The following is a 13652-nucleotide window of genomic DNA, read 5'->3' as shown; positions in this document are numbered from 1 at the left end:
TATTTTATGGCTTTTCCTAAGCATTTCATGGGTTTTATATACAATCTAGACAATAAAAGTCAATAAAAGAAGATGAGACAGAATGTGGTTTCAAAAGAATTTTGTTGTCAGCTTCAGTGACTATTTGTTACATTGATGAATGTACAAAAAAGTCAAAATTTATATCTTTTGTACTGTCTTAATACTTTAGGGAAGAGAGTATAAAAGAGAGAGAATGCATTCTGGGAACTGTTTTATTTTTTTATTTTTATTTTATTTTATTTTTTAAAGATTTTATTTATTTATTTGACAGAGAGATCACAAGTAGGCAGAAAGGCAGGCAGAGAGAGAGGAGGAAGCAGGCTCCCTGCGGAGCAGAGAGCCTGATGCGGGACTCGATCCCAGGACCCTGAGATCATGACCTGAGCCAAAGGCAGTGGCTTAATCCACTGAGCCACCCAGGCGCCCCTGGGAACTGTTTTATCCAGTGGACAAATTGACACCCGATGTGAATGCAAGCATTTCCAAGCCTAGCTAAAATGTAGCTATAGATGACTTTAAAAAGCAGAAGGCTTCTAAAGCAAAGTTTATTAGAAGCTATTAAATCTTAGGATTCACAATTTCAAAACTTATGCCTTCAACACATTTTAGCTATTGAATAGGACATTTGCATAACATTTAAAATTACCCATATTCAGAGAAACCAATTCTACTCTAAATTATTATAAAACTCTAATTTCATCAGGGAAAAAAGAAACTCAACTTGTTCATACTATGACTTGAATTACTATAATTACTATAAGGCCTCCTACCCTTTATTTTTAACAAAGGAAAAATTATTCTCAGGCTCCTAGTGTTCAACAGTGAAAAATAGTTAGGTGGAGGTCAATAAATTTGGGGGTCATTGATCAGTCTTCTTCTTACATTAATACATATAATGCTGAGTCTTTTTTATTTTTATTTTTAATATATTTATTTACCCAAAACAAATTAATTTAAGCTAACTGTTAAATAAGTAGGCTGGTAAACAACTTAAGTGTGATATCATAGGGCATATCTAAATACTTAATTTTCAATCAATGAGACACAGATCAAGACAATCTAAGTAATTCCTTGTCATCAGAAAGTAATATGCTGTGGATATTGGAGGACAGAGATGCTGATTCCCACTCAGTCTAGGACTGCATCCCATGCTTGAAAGAAGAGCAAAATGGGGGGTCCTGGAGACCAGCAGGGAAGGGAAGCATTTTGAATCCTAATCCCAACAGAAAGAGCTTGCAACCCTCAGTTTGTTCCCTGTAGTCAAGAGTCTCTTATGGTTTGCTTTCCTCTCTTTTACAACTGAAAAGAATTGAAGGGAGAAGTCAGTTACTGCCTATAAACTATGTTCTTTTTTTTTAATGATTTTATTTATTTATTTGAGAGAGAGTGAAAGTGAGAGAGATCATGGAGGGAGAGGGAGAAGCAGACTCACTGCTGTGAAGAAAGCCCGATGTGGGGATTCATCCCAGGACCCTGGGATCATGACCTGAGCCAAAGGCAGTTGCCTAAACATCTGAGCCAACCAGGTGCCCCTAAACTATGTTCTTTTTAAATGCACATCTCCCTCCCACATCTGCTTCTCTGATCTGTTCCATGAATGTGGGTTTTAGGGGACTACAAACCATGATCTCGTCCTACAACAACTACCATGGGACACCCCATAGGCGGTCACCAAAGATCTAAGATGTTAAAGCTAAAAAGTTTATTCATGAAAATAGGAACGATGAAGTTTATCTCTCCCATTTCTATAGAGGGTCTGAGTGCTGTAAGGATTGCTTTTCACAAACTAGAGAAAGAAAACCAGAAATAGGGATATGTGAGATATTATCAAACATGAAAGAACATTCATTTCTGTTCATTCGTACTTATGAAATCCTAAATATCAAAAATGTGCTCAAAGGTTGATGCATATTATTGTTGAAAAGCTGTATTTCTTATTCCTCCTTTAAAGCTGCTATATCTAAGAGAATATGCGGGAGAAGCAGAAGACGATGTATTGACAAATAACATACATTTATAACGATATGTGTGACAAATATGTGATCTATAAATATATATGTGTAAGAAAGACTTTATAGGGTTGGGGATAACATCTGATGTTGCATTAATATTCCTGAACCTTCGAGAGCAGTCAAATATATCCTATAGGCCAAGTGACCTACAAAACAGGACCCCAATATTTATTACATTTAAAAAGATGAGGGAAATAATAGAATAGAACAACATATCTTAATTTTATATCATGGAATTGGCAAAATTAGTCAGAATCATGTCCAATCTAGATATATTTGAAGAGTGCTGAAAGAAGGTATCACATGAGTAAGATACTTTGGGACTCTTCAGCACTCAATGAAGCGGTCATTAGGAATTGAGAATACAATATTGCAGTGACATAAAAAAAAAAAACACAGAATGCAGCTCTTTATTTTTGCTCAAATATCCCACAATATCACATAATACCATGAATTAATTTGCTTAAATTATTCCATAACATTGCCTAGAACACTGTAAATTAATTACTATTTTTTTGTGGAAAAATATTTTCACACCTTTCCTTCTCCTCATTCATGATCATGCAGCTGGATTATATGAATACATTTTTCTGCTTGGTTTGATCCAGGATCCTGTAGGAAGGAAACAGTGTTTGTCACTTTCTTGTACTTCTATTTGCTGATGTTGTTGAGCAACCTTCTGATTATTACTACTGTCAAGAACAGCTGGACACTCGGAAGTCTGATATACTTCTTCTTTTTCTACCTATCCTAATCCGACATCTGCTTCTGTACTTCCATAGCCCCTAGAACGATTGTGGATACCCTTTTCAAGAAGACCAATATCGCTTTCAGTGAGTGCATGGTACACATCTTTTCACTTCATTTCTTTGGCTGCCTGGGGATCTTCATCCTTATCCTCATGGCTGCTGACCACTATGTGTCCATCTGTAAGCCCCTGCACTACACAACCATCGTGAGGTGACAGGTCTGTGCTGTGCTGGTGGCTATGGCCTGGGTGGAGTCCTCTGTGCATTCTTTAGCTCAGATGTTGCTGGCCTTGAGTTTACCCTTCTGTGGTGCCAATGACCAAGGTTTTTGTGTCTTTGCAGCCCTTGGTGAAACTTGCCTGAGAAGACCCCTATGTGCTCAACCTACTCCTGGTGTCCACATTGGGGCCATTCGCCCACTGAGTTTTGTCCTGCTGATGTGCTTAAACGATGCGTTATCATCTTGCATTCACTGAACACCACAGTGCTGAAGGGAGGAGAAAAGCCCTCTTCCACTTCATTGTGGTCATCCTGTATATTTATATACACACGTCCTGCAACCACCTTCCCCATGGATAAGATAATAGCTGTGTTTTATACACTGGGAACAGCTTGCTCAACACTCTGATTGACACTCTGAGGAATGCAGAAGGGAAAGCTACCATAGGAAATTATGGAGCAAGAAGTGGGCTTCAGATGACTAAAGAAAGGAAGTTTCAAATCTTTCCTCAGAGTTTGGATTTACCTAGAAATCCATAAAGAATATGATCTTCTTAATGTGGTAGTGCTAATATAATCCTGTTTCGGACACGAGCACTACTTCCTTCAGGGAAATATCAATATGGACACACACACTGGTTGGGGTTAAGTCAGTTTTATGTAGAGGAATAGACAGCATAAGCTACAAACAGGTACATAAGGTCTATAGCCTTAGATGTGCTTCACCATTCTGTCTCTGCCTGTCTCATCTGCCCTACCGCTTCTGGTTTTGATCTAGAACTTGCCCTGTCCCTCTTCATGTGGACTTCTGGTGTTTTCTGCTGCTCTGTATCACCCTTCATGTTTGCGTCCACAGACTGGTGGCTTTTCCTCTTCTGGTTTCCATTATTAGGCACTTCCGTGTCATCGCAGCTGACCATGAACCTTCAATGTAGTTGTTCTTCCTGACTTGGTAGAACGTATCAGATTCAAATAATTATAGGAGTTTTATGTTGTAAAAGACACTATGTAATCTAATAATCTCTATTCCAATTCTTGGAGTTATATTCTGAAATCCCATCTTTTAAAGTTTTTGTTTTGTTTTGTTTTGTTTTTTAATTTTAGAAAGACAGAGAAAGAGAGAGAGATAGACAGCAATCTCATGAGCAGGAGTGGGACAGAGGGAGACTCTCAAGCAGACTCCCACTGATCATGGAGCCTGAGATGGGGATCCCTTGTCACTGAGATCATGATCTGAGCTGAAATCGAGTGTCAGATACTCAACTGACTGAGCCACCCAGGCATCCTTATATTCTGAAATCTTATGATGTTTACCTACATTCTTCTAGAACAGTAACTGAACTTGGTGAGAAAATTCATGTTTCTGAGGAGGTTCTTTGATATTAAGAAGGCCTTAGTGGTTGGGTTTATACGCCTAGTAGTATTCTTTTGATAAAATCTACTTCATGCTCTATATTGGTACCTTCTAATTTGGGGGGTGCTAGGTTTCTTTTAAAAAATACCAATTATAGTAATTTGTCTATAATATTAATTATTATAATTATAGCTTGATGACCTAAACTAAGGATTATATATTTTTGTTGCAGAAGTAGAGTGCGTAAGCAGTAGATAATAGTGAATATTAGAATATTAATTACTAAGACAGTAAGATAGTCCCAAGGATGATATTTAGTCTTTGAAACAGAAATATTTACATCACAGACATGAATTATGAATTCCTTTTCCTGATAAAGAAAAACATGTCATAGTAAAAAAAAAAAAAAAAGAATCACTGGTTGACAGAAATTCAAGGATAAAGGAGAAAGGGTAAATAGGCAGAAAATGGGATATTTTAGAGAAGAGAAACTATTCTGTATGATACTGTAATGGTGGATACATGACATAATACATATGTCAAAATCCATAAAACTTGATAACACCAAGAGCAAATCTTAATGTAGCTATGGACCTTAAGAATACTGTACCCATGTACAGTATTGTACTCACTAGTGGTGAGAAATGTATGGCCCTACTGCAAGATGTGGGAGAACAGAAATTGTGAGAAGCATAGAATGTATATGGAAAATCACTGTACTTTTTGTGTAATGTTCCTGCAAACCTAAATCTGCTTTAAGAAATAAAATCTATTTAAAAAACATATTAGTGAGAATGTACCATTCTGTCACTACGGTGCTTAAAAATATTTTATTTGAATTTTTATAGAAATTAATTATATGAGCCACACATATTGCTGCTCTTAAATCCTTTACAGTTTATGCTGGTATGCTGTGCTAATCTCATTAGTGAATATAAAATATATTATTATCTGTGGTTACTTCTCAAAAATTGAGATACTCTAACATTGCAAGCATGAATTTGAATGCTGTCATACCTCATGAGGAATTTGCAGCAAAAGGCATTAGCTACATTTCACCAGATAGTCTTTAATACTTTATGTTTATATGCTTTTTAATTTTCCCCTTATGTTTCTGTTTCTTTCTTATAATATGCAAACTTTGTCAACGTTTTCACATCTCTAAATGCAGAAGTGCATATAAGTCTCAACTAATAGCAACATATGCTTGTGTTTTCCCATTAAAAGTTCTACAATCTAAAAAACAAAAAATCTAAAAAAAAAGTCTACAGTTTGATATAGAGTAATTCTATAATCTACATCTTCAACACCTCAGGCAGGATTTTGTGTAATAAAAATGAGTGGCATCTAAGAAGTTCTTGTCACAATAAAGTAATTTGTAAGTATGTGTGGTGATGGATGTTAGCTAGATTTTTGCAGAAACTATTTTTCAATATATACTCATATCAAATCATTATGTTGTATAGAAGAAACTAATATAATGTTATACGTCACTTATATCTCAATTAAAATAAAGTTTATGTTTTCAACTTATTAAACATGAAAGCCACAGTAAGAAATCTGAAGTCATTTCCGTGAAAGTTGTTAATTTAATAGAATGCTAATGTCTGGTTAATTTGATATGTGTGTCTAGATTTATAGCAGAAAATGTTCTTAGCCATTGGTCAATATTGTGTGCAAATAATAATTTTGAGTGCTAATAATGTTCTAAAAGAGAAAGTCACACTATTAAGAAAGCATGAAAATGAAAACAAATAATAACCACTTTAAAAGAGAACTTTAAAATGAATTTGTTGTTTAAATATCTGAACTTCTATTTCATGTTCAGAGACAGCTTTCTTAGGTCTAGCTAAGTAATGAAAGAGTGTAGAACATGCCTAAGAGAAAAGGTTTAATCTGACAACAGTTTTGTTTCTTTGTGTATAACTGCTGAGACAATCTGTCCACTTCCTCCCTTCCTTGTAACAGCTCTGGTTAATTTCAACTTCTTCATTCTTTTTTTTTTCTTTCTGTTATTTATACCTGTTTGTTTCCAGCCTCCAGAATGATTGTAGCTCTTGCATTTTACTTACATATTCTAAAACACTTTCCATGTTTTTACCATCTCTCTTTTAATAAAATCATGCTATTGAACATCTTCTCTCTAATGACATTTGCCATTACTTAAGCAACCTTTATTTAAATAGAATAACAAGCTTGCAAAAAAGGCCTTTCTTACTTTTTTTTTTTTTTTCTGTAGAAAATCTTTTTCAGATGACTCTTGTTCATTCCACTTACAAGTTTTGGTATATCTGTCATGCCGTAGTGTATATTTTTAACTAACAAACTTTATTTTTAAAGCAGCTTTAGGTTCACAGCAAAACTGAGCAAAGTACAAAGATTTCCCATAATATCCCTGCCCCACACACAGACAGCCTCTCCCACCAGAGTGATACATCTGTTGCCATCAAAGGAAGCTACTCTAAGTCATTATCTCCCCCAAAATTCTTTTCATTAGGTTCACACTTGATGTAGTACATTTTATGGGTTTCGATATGCATAAGGACATGTATCCACAACTGTACTAACATACAGATATGATTCCTGCTCTAAAAACTCTCTGAGCTCTGTCTATTCATTCTACCCTCCACACTGACCCTTGGCAAACGCTGATGTTGTCAATGTCTCCGTTGTTTTGCCTTTCCCAGGATTCATATAGTTGTAATCACATAATAGATAGCTTTTTCAGATTGGCTTCTTTCACATAGGAATACACACTTAAGTTTCCCGGATATCATCTTGTGGCTTGATAGCTCATTTTTAAGCACTGAATAATATTCCATTGTCCAGATAAAACACAATTTATTTATCTATTCACCAGTGGAGGGAGGTCTTGGTTGCTTCTGAGGTTTGACAATTATAAATAAAACAGTTGGAGGAGTCAAGATGGCGGAGAAGTAGCAGGCTGAAACTACATCAGGTAGCAGGAGATCAGCTCGATAGCTTATCTAAACATTGCAAACACCTACAAATCCAACGGGAGACCAAAGAGAAGAAGAACAGCAACTCTAGAAACAGAAAATCAACCACTTTCTGAAAGGTAGGACTTGCGGAGAAGTGAATCTAAAATGACGGGAAGCTAGACCGTGGGGGGAGGGGCCGGCTCCCGGCAAGCGGCAGAGGAACGGAGCACAAAATCAGGACTTTTAAAAGTCTGTTCCACTGAGGGACATTGCTCCAGAGGCTAACCCAGGCTGAAGCCGCCGCGGGGTCAGCGTGGCCGCAGGTCCCGCAGGGTCACAGAAGGATCGGGGGTGTCGGAGTGTCGCAGAGCTCGCAGGTATTAGAACGGAGAAGCCGGCTGGAGAGACAGAGCCGAGGACTAAACTCTCAGCTCGGGGTTACCTTGAACTGGTCGCAGGCTGGGTGAGCTCGGAGCGCAGCTGGAGGCTGGAGATACGGGAGTGATTGGATGCTGTCCTCTGGGGGCGCACTGAGGAGTGGGGCCCCAGGCTCACGGCTCCTCTGGGCCGGAGACTGGGAGGCTGCCATTTTCATTCCCGTCCTCCGGAACACTACGGAAAGCGTTCAGGGAAAAGAAGCTCCCAAAAGCGAACCCGAGCCGATTGCTTAGTCTGGCCGCCGGTAAGGGCAGTGCAATCCCACCTCGGGCAAAACACTTGAGAGTCACTACAACAGGCCCCTCCCCCAGAAGATCAACAAAATATCCAGCCAGGATGAAGTTCATCTATCAAGGAAAGTAGGTTCAACTCCTAAGAAAGCAGCGCGATTCCAGAGGAGGAGAAAGCAAAGCACGGAACTCATGGCTTTCTCCCCATGATTCTTTAGTCTTGCGGCTACTTCAATTTTTTTTTCTTTTTTCTTTTTTCAATTTTTTTTCTTTTTTCTTCTTCTGCTAAATTTTTTAAAACTTTTAACCTTTTCTTTGCTAACGTTTTTTGACTAGTTTATCTAAATATATATATTTTTTCTTTCTTTTTTATATTTTTTCATTATTTGTTTTATTTTTTAAATTTTTTTCTTTCTTTTTTTTTTTTCTGAACCTCTTTTTGTCCCCTTTCTCCCCCCCACAATTTGGGGTCTCTTCCCATTTGGTTATAGCGCATTTTTCTGGGGTCTTTGAACCCTTTTAGTATTTTGTTTGCTCCTTCACATCCTCTTATCTGGACAAAATGACAAGGAGGAAAAAATCACCACAAACAAAAGAACAAGAGGCAGTACCAAAGGAGAGGGACCTAATCAACACAGACATTGGTAATATGTCAGATCAAGAGTTCAGAATGACAATTCTGAACATTCTAGCCGGGCTCGAAAAAGGCATGGAAGATATTAGAGAAACCCTCTCTGGAGATATTAAAGCCCTTTCTGGAGAAATTAAAGAACTAAAATCTGACCAAGTTGAAATCAAAAAAGCTATTAATGAGGTACAATCAAAAATGGAGGCTCTCACTGCTAGGATCAATGAGGCAGAAGAAAGAATTAGTGATATAGAAGACCAAATGACAGAGAATAAAGAAGCCGAACAAAAGAGGGACAAACAGCTACTGGACCATGAGGGGAGAATTCGAGAGATAAGTGACACCATAAGACGAAACAACATTAGAATAATTGGGATTCCAGAAGAAGAAGAAACAGAGAAGGGAGCAGAAGGTCTATTGGAGAGAATTATTGGAGAGAATTTCCCTAATATGGCAAAGGGAACAAGCATTAAAATCCAGGAGATGCAGAGAACCCCCCTCAAAGTCAACAAGAATAGGCCCACACCCCGTCACCTAATAGTAAAATTTACAAGTCTTAGTGACAAAGAGAAAATCCTGAAAGCAGCCCGAGAAAAGAAGTCTGTAACATACAATGGTCAAAATATTAGATTGGCGGCAGACTTATCCACAGAGACCTGGCAGGCCAGGAAGAGCTGGCATGATATATTCAGAGCACTCAACGAGAAAAACATGCAGCCAAGAATACCCTATCCAGCTAGGCTATCATTGAAAATAGAAGGAGAGATCAAAAGCTTCCAGGACAAACAAAAACTGAAAGAATTTGCAAACACCAAACCAGCTCTACAGGAAATATTGAAAGGGGTCCTCTAAGCAAAGAGAGAACCTAAAAGTAGTAAATCAGAAAGGTACAGAGACAATATACAGTAACAGTCACCTGACAGACTAATAATGGCACTGAATTCCTATCTCTCAATAGTTACCCTGAATGTTAATGGGCTAAATGCCCCAATCAAAAGACACAGGGTATCAGAATGGATAAAAAAACAAAACCCATCAGTATGTTGCCTACAAGAAACTCATTTTAGACGCGAAGACACCTCCAGATTTAAAGTGAGGGGGTGGAAAACAATTTACCATGCTAATGGGCATCAGAAGAAAGCTGGGGTGGCAATCCTTATATCAGATCAATTAGATTTTAAGCCAAAGACTATAATAAGAGATGAGGAAGGACACTATATCCTACTCAAAGGGTCTGTCCAACAAGAAGATCTAAAATTTTAAATATCTATGCCCCTAACATGGGAGCAGCCAACTATATCAACCAATTAATAACAAAATCAAAGAAACACATCAATAATAATACAATAATAGTAGGGGATTTTAACACTCCCCTCACTGAAATGGACAGATCATCCAAGCAAAAGATCAACAAGCAAATAAAGGCCTGAAATGACACACTGACCAGATGGACATCACAGATATATTCAGAACATTTCATCCCAAAGCAACAGAATACACATTCTTCTCTAGTGCACATGGAACCTTCTCCAGAATAGATCACATCCTGGGTCACAAATCATGTCTCAAACGGTATCAAAAGATTGGGATCATTCCCTGCATATTTTCAGACCACAATGCTCTGAAGCTAGAACTCAATCACAAGAGGAAAGCTGGAAAGAACCCAAATACATGGAGACTAAACAGCATCCTTCTAAAGAATGAATGGGTCAACCAAGAAATTAAAGAAGAACTGAAAAAATTCATGGAAACAAATGATAATGAAAACACAACAGTTCAAAATCTATGGGACACAGCAAAGTCAGTCCTGAGAGGAAACTATATAGCGGTACAAGCCTTTCTCAAGAAACAAGAAAGGTCTCAAGTACACAACCTAACCCTACACGTAAAGGAGCTGGAGAAAGAACAAGAAAGAAACCCTAAACCCAGTAGGAGAAGAGAAATCAGAAAGATCAGAGCAGAAATTAATGAAATAGAAACCAAAAAAACAATAGAAAAAATCAATGAAACTAGGAGCTGGTTCTTTGAAAGAATCAATAAGATTGATAAACCCCTGGCCAGACTCATCCAAAAGAAAAGAGAAAGGACCCAAATAAATAAAATCATGAATGAAAGAGGAGAGATCACAACTAACACCAAAGAAATACAATTATAAGAACATACTATGAGCAACTCTACGCCAACAAATTGGACAATCTGGAAGAAATGGACGCATTCCTAGAGACTTATAAACTACCACAACTGAACCAGGAAGAAATAGAAAACCTGAACAGGCCCATAACCAGTAAGGAGATTGAAACAGTCATCAAAAATCTCCAAACAAACAAAAGCCCAGGGCCAGACGGCTTCCCAGGGGTATTCTACCAAACATTTAAAGAAGAACTAATTCCTATTCTCCTGAAACTGTACCAAAAAATAGAAATGGAAGGAAAACTTCCAAACTCATTCTATGAGGCCAGCATCACCTTGATCCCAAAACCAGCAAGGATCCCACCAAAAAAGAGAACCACAGACCAATATCCTTGATGAACACAGACGCAAAAATTCTCGCCAAAATACTAGCCAATAGGATTCAACAGTACATTAAAAGGATTATTCACCACGATCAAGTGGGATTTATTCCAGGGCTGCAGGGTTGGTTCAACATCCGCAAATCAATCAATGTGATACAACACATTAATAAAAGAGAGAACAAGAACCATATGATACTCTCAATAGATGCTGAAAAAGCATTTGACAAAGTACAGCATCCCTTCCTGATCAAAACTCTTCAAAGTGTAGGGATAGAGGGCACATACCTCAATATTATCAAAGCCATCTATGAAAAACCCACCGCAAATATCATTCTCAATGGAGAAAAACTGAAAGCTTTTCCGCTAAGGTCAGGAACACGGCAGGGATGTCCATTATCACCACTGCTATTCAACATAGTACTAGAAGTCCTAGCCTCAGCAATCAGACAACAAAAAGAAATTAAAGGCATCCAGATCGGCAAAGAAGAAGTCAAACTATCACTCTTCGCAGATGATATGATACTATATGTGGAAAACCCAAAAGACTCCACTCCAAAACTGCTAGAACTTGTACAGGAATTCAGTAAAGTGTCAGGATATAAAATCAATGCACAGAAATCAGTTACATTTCTGTACACCAACAACAAGACAGAAGAAAGAGAAATTAAAAACTGACAAATTGTCTTCCCAAATGACTGCACCCTTTTGCGTTCCCATCAGCAATAAATGAGAATTCTTGTTGTTCCACACCCACACTAGCATCTTTTGGTGATAGTGTCCCATATTTTGGCCTTTCTAATGGGTGAATGGTTAAAAATGAACTATTGGGATTTCATCAAGATCAAAAGCTTTTGCACAGCAAAGGAAACAGTTAACAAAACCAAAAGACAACTGACAGAATGGGAGAAGATATTTGCAAATGACATATCAGATAAAGGGCTAGTATCCAAAATCTATAAGGAACTTAGCAAACTCAACACCCAAAGAACAAACAATCCAATCAAGAAATGGGCAGAGGACGTGAACAGATATTTCTGCAAAGAAGACATCCAGATGGCCAACAGACACATGAAAAAGTGCTCCACGTCACTCGGCATCAGGGAAATACAAATCAAAACCACAATGAGATATCACCTCACACCAGTCAGAATGGCTAAAATGAACAAGTCAGGAAATGACAGATGCTGGCGAGGATGCGGAGAAAGGGGAACCCTCCTCCACTGTTGGTGGGAATGCAAGCTGGTGCAACCACTCTGGAAAACAGCATGGAGGTTCCTCAAAATATTGAAAATAGAACTACCCTAAGACCCAGCAATTGCACTACTGGGTATTTACCCTAAAGATACAGACGTAGTGATCCGAAGGGGCACGTGTACCCGAATGTTTATAGCAGCAATGTCTACAATAGCCAAACTATGGAAAGAACCTAGATGTCCACCAGCAGATGAATGGATAAAGAAGAGGTGGTATATATACACAATGGAATACTATGCAGCCATCAAAAGAAATGAAATCTTGCCATTTGCGACGACGTGGATGGAACTAGAGCGTATCATGCTTAGTGAAATAAGTCAATCGGAGAAAGACAACTATCATATGATCTCCCTGATATGAGGACATGGAGAAGCAACATGGGGGGTTAGGGGGATAGGAGAAGAATAAATGAAACAAGATGGGATTGGGAGGGAGAGAAACCATAAATGATTCTTAATCTCACAAAACAAACTGGGGGTTGCTGGGGGGAGGTGGGATTGTTAGAGGGGGAGGGGGCTATGGACATTGGGGAGGGGAGGTGAACCATAAGAGACTATGGACTCTGAAAAACAACCTGAGGGTTTTGAAGGGTCAGGGGTGGGAGGTTGGGGGAACAGGTGGTGGGTAATAGGGAGGGCACGTTTTGCATGGAGCACTGAGTGTTGTGCAAAAACAATGAATACTGTTATGCTGAAAAAAAATAAATAAAATGGGAAAATTAAAAAAAATAAAATAAAACAGTTATAAATGTGTATATGCAGCCAAAATGTGCTTGCAAAATGTAGTTTAATTTTCTTTTGTTGGTTGACCATATCTTAATCTGTCTTTGCTAGGCTTCCCCCCACCCCTCTATAGCATAGAAACTCTTCATTTCTAGATCCATTAACTTTCCTTTTACCAACTGGAGGCAGGTAGGGATTGTCAACAATTACATTTTTTATTCAATCCCTTAGGTTTTATGAGAAATGTTTTGTATTCTGGTCAATGGTGGAAAAACAAGTAATTATGTTTTTAGCATCCTGAATTATTGACTCCTGCTCTGTCTTAACTAGGTATTACTATTATTTTTAATATGAATTCAGGAGAACTGATGATGAGGAGCTGATCTAAAACAGGTTCTCTTATACGATTTCTTCATTGTACAGCTGATCTCTGAATGCCCTTAGAGGAAGTAGAAAAGAATGTGCTATCATAAAGATACCTGTGATGACTTAAAGTCATTATTTTAATTTTAGATTTCAGCTTCATCACAAGCAAAGAATGTGTATCACTATGAGAACTGGCATATAAGC

General features: G+C 38.0%; 1 pseudogene; it reads left to right on the top strand.

Moving 5' to 3' along the window:
- The window catches only part of LOC123948505, a 372440-nt pseudogene that overhangs the window by 157163 nt on the left and 201625 nt on the right, over positions 1–13652 (top strand).

The sequence above is a fragment of the Meles meles genome, chromosome 8 (genome assembly GCF_922984935.1).
Source record: "Meles meles chromosome 8, mMelMel3.1 paternal haplotype, whole genome shotgun sequence".
Lineage (NCBI taxonomy): Eukaryota > Metazoa > Chordata > Mammalia > Carnivora > Mustelidae > Meles > Meles meles.
The sequence above is the reverse complement of the archived record's forward strand: the minus strand, read 5'-3'. Positions and strand labels throughout refer to the sequence as shown.